The sequence below is a fragment of the Triticum dicoccoides genome, chromosome 6B, assembly GCF_002162155.2.
Source record: "Triticum dicoccoides isolate Atlit2015 ecotype Zavitan chromosome 6B, WEW_v2.0, whole genome shotgun sequence".
Lineage (NCBI taxonomy): Eukaryota > Viridiplantae > Streptophyta > Magnoliopsida > Poales > Poaceae > Triticum > Triticum dicoccoides.
This window is the reverse complement of record NC_041391.1, coordinates 129,475,610-129,488,841: the sequence shown is the minus strand read 5'-3', so window position 1 is coordinate 129,488,841 and position 13,232 is coordinate 129,475,610.

Here is a 13,232-nt window from a genome sequence, read left to right as displayed (position 1 = left end):
CGCGGAGGGGACAGAGCGCGGGGGGACAGGTGTCGGGCTGCGATTCGTCGGGCGGCGGGCGGACATGTCCGGCGGCGGCGCGGACGTGTCCGGTGGCACGGGGAGGAAGAAAACTAGGGTTTCGCCCGAAATTTTGGAGGGGAAGGCTAATTTATAGGTAGAGGGAGCTAGTAGAGTCCAAATGAGGAGCGATTTTCGCCCACACGATCGTGATCGAACGATCGAGAGCATGGAGGGGAGTTTGCTGGGCTTTGGGCCACTTTGGAAGGGTGTTGGGCTGCAAAGAGAACGGGGCTTTTACGGTTACCCGGTTAACCGTTGGAGTATCAAACGACCTCTAAATGGCACGAAACTTGACAGGCGGTCTACCGGTGCTATACCAAGGCCACTTGGCGAACCTCGGGCCATTCCGAGAAAGGTTAATACCTGCACACAACGAGAGACGAAAGGGGAACGCCGGAGGGCATAGGAGCGCCGGATTGCAAAACGGACAACGGGGAATATGCTCGGATGCATGAGACGAACACGTATGCAAAATGAAATGCACATGATGACATGATAAAATGCAACACGCAAGCAAATGACATGGCAACAACGGTGAATAACTGGCGGACACCTAGTGCATCGAAGCCGGGGTGTTACAAACATACAATCATAATCATAGGCTAGCTTCTAGGGTTTAGCCTCTACGATCTCATGGTAGATCAACTCTTGTAATACTCATATCATTAAGATCACTCAAGAAGGAAGTAGGGTATTACCTCCATCGAGAGGGCCCGAACCTTGGTAAACATCGTGTCCCCCGCCTCCTGTTACCATTAGCCTTAGACGCACAGTTTGGGACCCCCTACCCGAGATCCGCCGGTTTTGACACCGACATTGGTGCTTTCATTGAGAGTTCCACTGTGCCGTCACGGTAAGGCTCGATGGCTCATCTTGTTGTCAAGGACAACATCACCTCTGGGGGAGTCCTGACTGTAGGCCACACTCTCCGGTTGGGCGGCTTCGTCATGACTGCCCGTTCGGTCGCCGTGCCGACGATGACTTCTCAGATCATCAAATACAGCCTCCACACCAGCTCGGAATTCACCAAACAGATGGGTCCAATGGAGCTCTCCTCCCTGAACGTGCTCTTGGATCGCATCGCCGCCCTGGGAGTCGCTATGGACTATGATCGGGTCAGGCTTAAACCCGACCAAAGGGAGATTAACTGTCCGCCGGTCACCCATCAGATAGCGGTGGTTGAGGAGCAATGCAGCGATTCTTCCTCTATTTTGAGGACGAACTATATCCGGATTCCCGAGCTCTCCGAGCCGTATACCCGTCTACGGGAAGACATGGCCCAAGCTCCGAACCTAGAATCGGGCAGCGGGCAAGAAAAATTGGGGAACATCCCGGAGTCCGAGCTGCCAAGCTCGGGAGCTCCCCTGCCCCTGGGTCTCAGATCAGGTCAGGGTTCGGACTTAAATCTACCCACCCACCCAGGCACATTGATCTTTCCCACATTAGACAAGAGCCCCAAGAGACAGTACATCACTTCTGGGCCAGATTCCTCCTTGTAATGAGCAAGGTCAAGGACTGTCGCGAGGAAGACGCAATTTCATTCTTTTGCAGAAACTGCATGGACAAGGGAATCCTCAACGCCATAAGTCGCCGTGACATAGCATACTGCGCTGACTTGGCGACCATAGTACAGAAGTACTATGCGATGGAAAGCGCCTGGAAAACCCAAACAAAATTTTCGGATCCTCCGGCTCTCACTAAACCCCTCGTCCGAACTAAAAGGGTGCGCTCTCGCAAGTCACCCAATCCAATTATAAAGAAGCCAAAGCCCTCTACAGGGCGTGGAACCGTATTGGAGCGATGGCTCAATAGGCCATGCAACATTCACATCACACCGGATATCATACCAACACACAACCTTAGAGCATGTTGAATACTCCGGCAGGTGGCCAAGAGTGGCGAGGATCTCCTCATCAACAATACCGTAGAGCACCATCCCGCGGAGAATAACAATACAGTACTAACAGTCTTCAAGACTTTCGCCTCAAACAATAGGCGTAAGCGAGCACTCCGTAGCCTCGCTGAAGTCTGCCACGTTGCAGCAATAAATCCATGGAACAACACGGCCATAACCTTCAATGCCAGTGACGAACCTCAATTCCGAACAGTCCGAGCACCAACCGCTTTGGTCCTTAGTCCAATTGTGGACGGCTTCCGGCTTACTAAAGTACTCATGGACGGTGGCAGCGGATTAAACCTCATCTACGAGGAAACTCTCAAAAAATGGAGATAGACAAGAGCCGCATTGAGCAAAGCAGCACGACCTTCAGAGGAATCATCCCTAGTCGGGAGGCACGATGTGTGGGAAAAATCACACTAGATGTGGTATCCGGCACGCCGGAGAATTATAGGTCCGAAGAAATCACATTCCAAGTGGCCCCATTCAGTAGTGGATACCACGCCCTTTTAGGGCGGGATGCATTCACGAGCTTCCAAGCTATACCCCATTACGGGTACATGAAGCTGAAGATGCCTGGGCCCAATGGAATCATCACTCTAGCTAGTGATTCGGACATAGCACTCCGCGCCGAAAACAAAACCGCCGCACTAGCCCTGGAGGCATTATCCGAAGCTCTCGCGATCGAAGAATTAAATGTGCTGCGCTCCACACTGGACAGGGACGACGTGATACTCGACAAACGACCCAAGTCCACCTCTTTTAAACCAGCAGACAAAATAGTCAAATTCCAGGTCCACCCAACGGACCCTACAAAAACAACATCCATTGGGGCACAGCTGAACCCTACAATAGATGCCGCACTGCGAGAGTTCTTGCGTGAGAATTGGGACAATTCTCCTGGCACCCTTCAGCCATGCCAGGTATCCCACGCAGGCTGGCCGAGCATAGCCTAAACATATTAAAGGGATACAAGCCGGTCAAGCAGACTCTTCAGCGCTTTTCAAAACCTAAGCGACAAGCCATGGGAGAAGAGCTAGCCAAGCTACTTGATACGTCTCTGTCGTATCTATAATTTTTTATTGTTCCATGCCAATATTATTCAACTTTTATATACTTTTGGCAACTTTTTATACTATTTTTTGGGACTAACATATTGATCCAGTGCCCAGTGCCAGTTCCTGTCTGTTGCATGTTTTTTGTTTCAGAGAAAGCCAATATCAAACGGAGTCCAAACGGGATAAAAATGGACGGGGAATTATTTTGGAATATTTGTGATTTTTAGGAAGTAAAATCAACGCGAGACGGTGCCCGAGGGGGCCAGGAGATAGGGGGCGCGCCCCAGGGAGGCAGGCACGCCCTGGACTCCTCCTAGGTCCCCCGTAAGGCGGTTGACGCTCTTATTTTGCCGCAAGAAACCTAATTTTATGAGAAAGATCTGGGCAAAAGATTCACCCCAATCGGAGTTACAGATCTCCGGATATAAAAGAAATGGTGAAGGGGTGGAATCTGAGAACACAGAAACAGAGAGATAGATCCAATCTCGGAGGGGCTCTCGCCCCTCCCACGCCATGGGAGCCAAGGACCAGAGGGGAAACCCTTCTCCCATCTAGGGATGAGGTTAAGGAAGAATAAGAAGAAGGGGGCCTCTCTCCCCCTTACTTCCGGTGGCGCCGGAGCGCTACCGGGGGCCATCATCATCACCGCGATCTTCACCGACTCCTCCATCATCTTCACCAACATATCCATCACCTTCCCCCATCTATATCCAGCGGTCCACTCTCCCGCAACCCACTGTACCCTCTACTTGAATATGGTGCTTTATGCTTCATATTATTTTCCAATCATGTGTTGCCATCCTATGATGTCTGAGTAGATTTTCGTTGTCCTATCGGTGATTGATGAATTGCTATGATTGGTTTGAGTTGCATGTTTTATTATTGGTGTTGTCCTATTGTGCCCTCCGTGTCGCGCAAGCGTGAGGGATTCCCGTTGTAGGGTTTGCAATATGTTTATGATTTGCTTATGGTGGGTGGCGTGAGTGACAGAAGCACAGACCCGAGTAAGTAGGTTGTGTGCATATGGGATAAAGGAACTTGATACTTTAATTCTATGGTTGGGTTTTTTACCTTAATGAATCTTTAGTATTTGCGGATGCTTGCTAGAGTTCCAATCGTAAGTGCATATGATCCAAGTAGAGAAAGTATGTTAGCTTATGCCTCTCCCTCAAATAGAATTGCAATAGTGATTATCGGTCTAGTAACGTAGTCAATTGCTTAGGGACAATTCCACAACTCCTACCACCACTTTTCCACACTTGCTTTATTTACTTTGTTGCATCTTTATCTAAACAGCCCCTAGCTTTTATTTACGTGTTCTTTATTATCTTGCAAACCTATCCTATCACACCTACAAAGTACCTCTAGTTTCATACTTGTTCTAGGTAAAGCGAACGTTAAGCGTGTGTAGAGTCGTATCAGTGGCCGATAGGACTTGAGAGAGTATTTGCTCTACCTTTAGCTCCTCGTTGGGTTCGACACTCTTACTTATCAAAAGAGGCTACAATTATCCCGTATAGTCGCGGGTTATCAAGACCTTTTTCTGGCGCCGTTGCCGGGGAGTCATAGCGTGGGGTGAATATTCTCGTGTGTGCTTGTTTGCTTTATCACTAAGTAATTTTATTTGTTGTTCTTAGTTTTTCTTTATCATTAGTTCTGGGTAGGAAATGCAAAATACCAAAAAAATTAGTTGTACCTATTGAACCAGTGGTTGAAGAACCACTCAAAATCTATCACATTCCTGAAGCTTTTTACTTGGATCATCTTTGATCCCTTTGTGCTCGTGTTGAAACCCCCACTAGTTTAGTTGAGGGCAAATCTTTAGATGAGCATGCTTGTTTTGTGCGACACCGTATATCTGAAAAAGGGAAACTATTATGGGATCAAATTCAACGTTTGCAATGCTATGCTCGGAATTTATGTGAAATATATGAGTTTACTTGTTGTTCTGAAGACCCTAAGAAACACCTACCCTATCAATGCTTGTTTAGTGATAATGGAATCGTATCTCCGTATGCTAAGGGTGTTTACAATTACTATGATGTTCAAAAAATTGAAGAATTTGTTGCTTTTATAGGTGCTTATGAGATTGCCTCTTTGATTGAAAAGTATGATGCTACTCTTTACAAATCTGAAAATTTGGCCATATTTCAATATTGTTATGATAATTATGCTTCTAATGCCTATGTTAAACCATATATTGAGGACTTCTCCGCTGTCCAAGAAGAGACTAATATTTTGCAGGCAGCTATGGATGAAGAAATTGATGAAACAGTGAGCTCATTGGATGAAAAAGATGATGAGGAGAGCGAAGAACAAAAGGAGGAAGAGAGGATTAGCTACCCTTGCCCACCTTCTAATGAGAGTAACCCTCCAACTCATACATTGTTTAATTCCCCTTCGTGCTTACCGAAGGATGAGTGCTATGATGATTGCTATGATCCCGTTGATTCTCTTGAAATATCCCTTTTTGATGATGCTTGCTATGCTTGTGGCCAAGATGCCAATATGAATTATGCTTATGGAGATGAACTTGCTATAGTTCCTTATGTTAAACATGAAATTGTTGCTATTGCACCCATGCATGATAGTCCTATTATCTTTTTGAATTCTCCAAACTGCACTATATTGGAGAAGTTTGTGCTTATTAAGGATTATATTGATGGGTTGCCTTTTACTACTTTACATGATGATTTTGATAGATATAATATGCATGTGCTTGTTGCTCCTACTTGCAATTATTATGAGAGAGGAACTATATCTCCACCTCTCTATGTTTCCAACATGATAGAATTGCAAGAAACTTCTTATACTATGCATTGGCCTTTACTATGTGTGCATGAATTGTTCTTTTATGACATGCCGATGCATAGGAAGAGAGTTAGACTTCGTTGTTGCTTGATATATGTTACTTTGTGCTCACTACTAAATGACAAATCATTGTTAATTAAAATTGGCTTTGATATACCTTGGGATCCGGGTGGATTCATTACTTGAGCACTAAATGCCTAGCTTAATGGCTTTAAAGAAAGCGCTGCCAGGGAGACAACCCGGAAGTTTTAGAGAGTCATTTATTTCTGTTGAGTGCTTTTATATAGTTTAAAAACAAAAAAATAAAGAGGGGAACCTAAAAACTTTTCAAAAAGGAAAGTGAAAGTGAGAGAGACAAGCATTGTTGAAGTGGGAGAGCTCCTTGAACTTTGTTCATGCTCACGGAAACTTTGTGAATCTTAATTACAGAAACTTTTCATCAAAAAATAATTATCCCCTTGTATAATTCCATTGTATTATAAAAATAATGTGCCAAGGTTTTCCTTTAGTATGTTTACAATGCTTGTTGGTTTGTACGGTGCAGGACAGAAACTTTGGCTGTAGTGCGCGATTTTACATTTTTAACTGGAATGTCAAATGGTTCTGATTCCTTTTGCACTGTCTTGCTGTACAACTTTTATTTTTCCTAATTTTGGTTGAATTTTTGGGGTACCAGAAGTATGGTGGATGTTCAGATTGCTACAGACTGTTCTGTTTTTGACAGATTCTATTTTTGATGCATAGTTTGCTTGTTTTGATGAATCTATCAATTTGTATCAGTGGATTAAGCCATGGAAAAGCTATATTACAGTACACACAATGCAAAAACAAAATATGAATTGGTTTGGAACAGTACTTAGAGTGGTGATTTGCTTTATTATACTAACGGATCTTACCGAGTTTTCTGTTGAAGTTTTGTGTGGATGTAGTGTCTAATCGAGGATGTCTCGATATGAGGAAAAGGAAGAGAGGCAAGAACTCAAGCTTGGGGATGCCCGAGGCACCCCAAGTAAATATTCAAGGAGACTCAAGCGTCTAAGCTTGGGGATGCCCCAGAAGGCATCCCCTCTTTCTTCAACAAGTATCGGTATGTTTTCGAATTCGTTTCGTTCATGCATTATGTGCAAGTCTTGGAGCGTCTTTTGCATTTAGTTTTCACTTTTCTTTTATGCACCATGCTGGTATGAGATAGTCCTTGGTTGATTTATAGAATGCTCATTGCACTTCACTTAAATCTTTTGAGTATGACTTTATAGAATGCTTCATGTGCTTCACTTATATCATTTGAAGTTTGGATTGCCTGTTTCTCTTCACATAGAAATCCGCCATTTGTAGAATGCTCTTTTGCTTCACTTATATTTGTTAGAGTGTTGGCATATCTTTTGTAGAAAGGATTAAACTCTCTTGCTTCACTTATATCTATTTAGAGAGATAACAGGAATTGGTCATTCACATGGTTAGTCATAAAATCCTACATAAACTTGTAGATCGCTGAATATGATATGTTTGATTCCTTGCAATAGTTTTGCGATATAAAGAGGGTGATATTAGAGTCATGCTAGTGGGTGGTTGTGGATTGTAGAGACACTTGTGTTGAGGTTTGCAAGTCCCGTAGCATGCACATATGGTAATCGTTGTGTGACAAATTTGAAGCATGGGGTGTTTCTTTGATTGTCTTCCTTATGAGTGGCGGTCGGGGACGAGCAATGGTCTTTTCCTACCAATCTATCCCCCTAGGGGCATGCGTAGTATTACTTTGCTTCGAGGGCTAATAAACTTTTGCGATAAGTATATGAGTTCTTTATGACTAATGCGAGTCCATGGATTATACGCACTTTTACCTTTCCATCATTGCTAGCCTCTTCGGTACCGTGCATTGCCCTTTCTCACCTTGAGAGTTGGTGCAAACTTCATCGGTGCATCCAAACCCCGTGATATGATACGCTCTATCACACATAAACCTCCTTATATCTTCCTCAAAACAGCCACCATACCTACCTATTATGGCATTTCCATAGCCATTCCGAGATATATTGCCATGCAACTTTCCACCGTTTCGTTCATCATCATCATGACATACATTACTTTTGTCATATTGCCATTGCATGATCATGTAGTTGACATCGTATTTGTAGCAAAGCCACCATGCATAATTTTTCATACATGTCACTCTTGATCCATTGCATCATCCCGGTACACCGCCAGAGGCTTTCATATAGAGTCGTATCTTGTTCTAGTTTCGAGTTGTAATTCATATGTTGTAATCAATAAAAGTGTGATGATCATCATTATTAGAGATTGTCCCCAAAAACAAAAAAAAAGAAAGGCCAAAGAAAAAAAAAAGGAAAAAGGAAAAAAAGAAATAAATAAAAAGGGGCAATGTTACTATCTCTTTTTCAACACTTGTGCTTCAAAGTAGCACCATGTTCGTCATGTAGTGAGTCTCATATCTTGTGCTTCAAAGTAGCACCATGTTTTTCATATAGTGAGTCTCATAGGTTGTCATTTTCATATGCTAGTGGGAATTTTTCATTATAGAACTTGGCTTGTATATTCCTACGATGGGCTTCCTCAAATGCCCTAGGTCTTCGTGAGCAAGCAAGTTGAATGCACGCCCACTAGTTTTCTTTTGTTGAGCATTCATTTATAGCTCTAGTGCATCCGTTGCATGGCAATCCCTACTCCTCATGTTGACAACAATTGATGGGCATCTCCATAGCCCGTTGATTAGTCGCGTCGATGTGAGACTTTCTCCTTTTTTGTCTTCTCCACATAAACCCCTCCATCATTATATTCTATTCCACCTATAGTGCTATATCCATGGCTTGCGCTCATGTATTGCGTGAGGGTTGAAAAAGCTGAAGCGCGTTAAAAAGTATGAACCAATTGCTCGACTTGTCATCGGGATTGTGCATGATGGGGGCATTTTGTGTGATGAAAATGAAGCATGGCCAAACTATATGATTTTGTAGGGATAAGCTTGCTTTGGCCTTGTTGTTTTGAAAAGACATGATTGCTTTATTGGTATGCTCGAAGTATTATTGTTTTTATGTCAAATGATAGACTATTACTTTGAATCACTCGTGTCTTAATATTCATGCCATGATTAGACATATGATCAAGATTATGCTAGGTAGCATTCCACATCAAAAATTATCTTTTTTATCACTTACCTACTCGAGGACGAGCAGGAATTAAGCTTGGGGATGCTGATACGTCTCCGTCGTATCTATAATTTTTGATTGTTCCATGCCAATATTATTCAACTTTTATATACTTTTGGCAACTTTTTATTTATTTTTTTGGGACTAGCATATTGAACCAGTGCCCAGTGCCAGTTCCTGTCTGTTGCATGTTTTTTGTTTCACAGAAAACCAATATCAAACGGAGTCCAAACGGGATAAAAACGGACTGGGAAATATTTTGGAATATTTGTGATTTTTGGGAAGTAAAATCAACGCGAGACGGTGCCCGAGGGGGCCAGGAGATAGGGGGCGCGCCCCAGGGAGGCAGGCGCGCCGTGGACTCTCCTGCCTCCCCCCCGTAAGGCAGTTGACGCTCTTCTTTTGCCGCAAGAAAGCTAAGTTTATGAGAAAGATCTGGGCGAAAGATTCACCCCAATCGGAGTTACGGATCTCCGGATATAAAAGAAACGGTGAAGGGGCAGAGTCTGAGAATGCAGAAACAGAAAGATAGATCCAATCTCGGAGGGGCTCTCGCCCCTCCCACGCCATGGGAGCCAAGGACCAGAGGGGAAACCCTTCTCCCATCTAGGGAGGAGGTCAAGGAAGAAGAAGAAGAAGGGGGCCTCTCTCCCCCTTGCTTCCGGTGACACCGGAGCGCTACCGGGGGCCATCATCATCACCGCCATTTTCACCAACGCTTCCATCATCTTCACCAACATCTCCATCACCTTCCCCCATCAATATCCAGCGGTCCACTCTCTCGCAACCCGCTGTACCCTCTACTTGAACATGGTGCTTTATGCTTCATATTATTTTCCAATGATGTGTTGCCATCCTATGATGTCTGAGTAGATTTTCGTTGTCCTATCGGTGATTGATGAATTGCTATGATTGGTTTGAGTTGCATGTTTTATTATTGGTGCTGTCCTATTGTGCCCTCCATGTCGCGCAAGCGTGAGGGATTCCCGCTCTAGGGTTTGCAATATGTTTATGATTTGCTTATGCTGGGTGGCGTGAGTGACAGAAGCACAGACCCGAGTAAGTAGGTTGTGTGCGTATGGGATAAAGGAACTTGATACTTTAATGCTATGGTTGGGTTTTTTACCTTAATGAATCTTTAGTATTTGCGGATGCTTGCTAGAGTTCCAATCGTAAGTGCATATGATCCAAGTAGAGAAAGTATGTTAGCTTATGCCTCTCCCTCACATAGAATTGCAATAGTGATTATCGGTCTAGTAACATAGTCAATTGCTTAGGGACAATTCCACAACTCCTACCACCACTTTTCCACACTTGCTTTATTTACTTTGTTGCATCTTTATCTAAACAGCCCCTAGCTTTTTTTTACGTGTTCTTTATTATCTTGCAAACCTATCCTATCACACCTACAAAGTACCTCTAGTTTCATACTTGTTCTAGGTAAAGCGAACGTTAAGCGTGCGTAGAGTCGTATCAGTGGCCAATAGGACTTGAGAGAGTATTTCCTCTACCTTTAGCTCCTCCTTGGGTTCGACGCTCTTACTTATTGAAAGAGGCTACAACTATCCCGTATAATTGCGGGTTATCACTACTCGAGGCCGGATTCATTAGAGAAATAAAACATCCGGACTGGTTAGCAAACCTGGTGATGGTACCAAAGAAGTACAAATCCTGGCGCCTATGTGTCGATTTCAAGGACCTCAATAAGGCTTGCCCTAAGGATCCCTTCCCCCTCCCCCGCATCGATCAAATCATCGACGTTACCGCAGGACACAACTCATTGTGATTCCTCGATGCATACTCCGGATACCATCAAATCAAAATGGCGGAGTCCGATCAAGCCGCAACAGCATTCATCACTCCATATGGCCCCTTCTGTTTTAACACCATGCCTTTCAGGCTCAAAAATGCTGGTGCAACCTATCAACGCATGATTCAGACATGCCTGGAAACACAAATTGGCAAATCAGTGGAGGCATACGTAGACGATGTGGTCATCAAAACCAAATACGTTGAATCCTTAATAGACGACTTGAGGCTTATGTTCGACAATCTTCGAACATATGGCATCAAGCTCAATCCGGAAAAATGTGTCTTCGGTGCACCTGCTGGAAAGCTCTTGGGCTTCATCGTTTCCAATAAAGGAATTGAAGCAAATCCGGCTAAAATCCAAGCTCTGTCACAGTTGGCTACCCCAACAGACCTCAAACAAATCCAAAATTTAACTGGATGCGTGGCTGCCCTAAGCCGATTTATCTCCCGATTAGGAGAAAAGGCACTACCTCTCTATCGCCTTCTTCGACACACCGAACACTTCGAGTGGACGGCTGCGGCTACGGCCGGACTGGAAGAAATAAAGGCCCTCTTGGCCAGCAATCCAATCCTGGCCGCGCCAAATATCGGCGAACCCATGCTGTTATGTATAGATGCAACACACCAGGTTGTAAGCGTAGTGCTCGTCGTCGAACGAGAGACGGACGGACATAAGTTCCCGCTTCAAAAACCGGTATACTAAATATCCACCGTCCTCACTCCATGCAAATCACGGTACCCACAGTATCAAAAGATAGCATACGCGGTCTTCATGGCATCCCGAAAACTACGACACTACTTTCAAGAGTGTTCAATCACGGTGGCCTCTGAAGTACCACTCGATGATATAATAAATAACCACGATGCCACGGGCAGGATTGCTAAATGGGCTATCGAGCTCCTCCCGTTCTACATAACATACAAACCACGGCGATCCATTAAGTCGCAAGTACTGGCTGACTTTGTCGCCGAATGGACAGAAGCCGAACTCCCTAAAGAGTACGGCATGTACTCCAATTGGATCATGCACTTTGACGGCTCTAAGATGCTGGCTGGTCTGGGGGCAGGCGTTGTCCTGACATCCCCCACTGGAGATACAGTCCAATACATACTCCAAATACTATACACAGATTCATAGCCGAATATGAGGCCCTATTGCATGGTCTTCGGATGGCAGTCTCCATGGGCATTCAACGCCTAGAAGTGTGTGGGGATTCGAACCTCGCAATATCTCAAATAAATGGAGACTTTGACGCCAAGGACCCAAAAATGGCGGCCTACTGCAATGTCGTCCTCAAAATGTCAGCTCAGTTCGAGGGGCTCGAATTCCACCATGTGGTCTGAGAAAACAATCAATCGGCGGATGTCCTAGCCCGCATCAGTGCTAAGCGCGACCCCGTACCACCCAATATCTTCTTGGAAAGGCTGTTCAAGCCATCCGTGGTGTGGGAAGAGGAGACTGGCAATACCAGTCCGAATCTGAACACAACCCCAAATCCCGAACACTCTGACGTAATCGGAGGCTCTGCCGCCGAAATAACACCTTTGGCCCACGTGATTATGGTTGTCATCGCCCCGTGGACAGAACCCTTCTTAGCCTACCTAAATAGGCAAGAACTCCCTGAGGACCAAAATGAGGCACGTTGCATTGTGCGGTGTTCTAAAGCCTACAAGGTCCACGAGGGAGAGCTTTATAAGAAAAGCGTGACTGGAGTGCTCCAAAGGTGCATCTCCGAAGAGGAAGGACGGCAGCTTTTGGTAGAAATTCATGCTGAACTCGGCGGTCACCACGGCGCAGCTCGGGCCCTTGTAAGCAAGGCCTTCCATATAGGTTTCTACTGGCCGACAGCCCGAGCAGACACATAGGACCTCGTCTAACATTGCGTCGGTTGCCAGCTTTTTGCAAATCAAAGCCATATGCCACCTACCGCTCTCCAAACAATCCCCATAACTTGGCCCTTTGTGGTTTGGGGGCTCGATATGGTTGGACCCCTTAAAGGAGGAAGCCATAAGAAAAAATACTTGTTGGTCATGGTAGATAAATTCACCAAATGGATAGAGGCCAAACCAGTTAAAACGGCCGAATCCGGACTAGTGATAGACTTTATATCTGGGGTTGTACACCGTTACGGCGTCCCCCATAGCATCATCACTGATAACGGCTCCAACTTCACAGCCGACGAGGTGAAAACTTGGTGTGGAAAAATGGGCATTAAGCTCGATTATGCCTCTGTCTATCACCCCCAAACAAACAGACAAGTCGAACGAGAAAATGGTCTTATTATGAGCGGCATCAAACCCAGACTAGTGCAATCCCTGAAGGAATCAGATACGCACTGGGTCGAGGAGCTCGACTCCGTACTATGGGGGCAGCGGACCACGCCAAATCGCACCACCGGATACACACCACTTTTTATGGTGTACGGC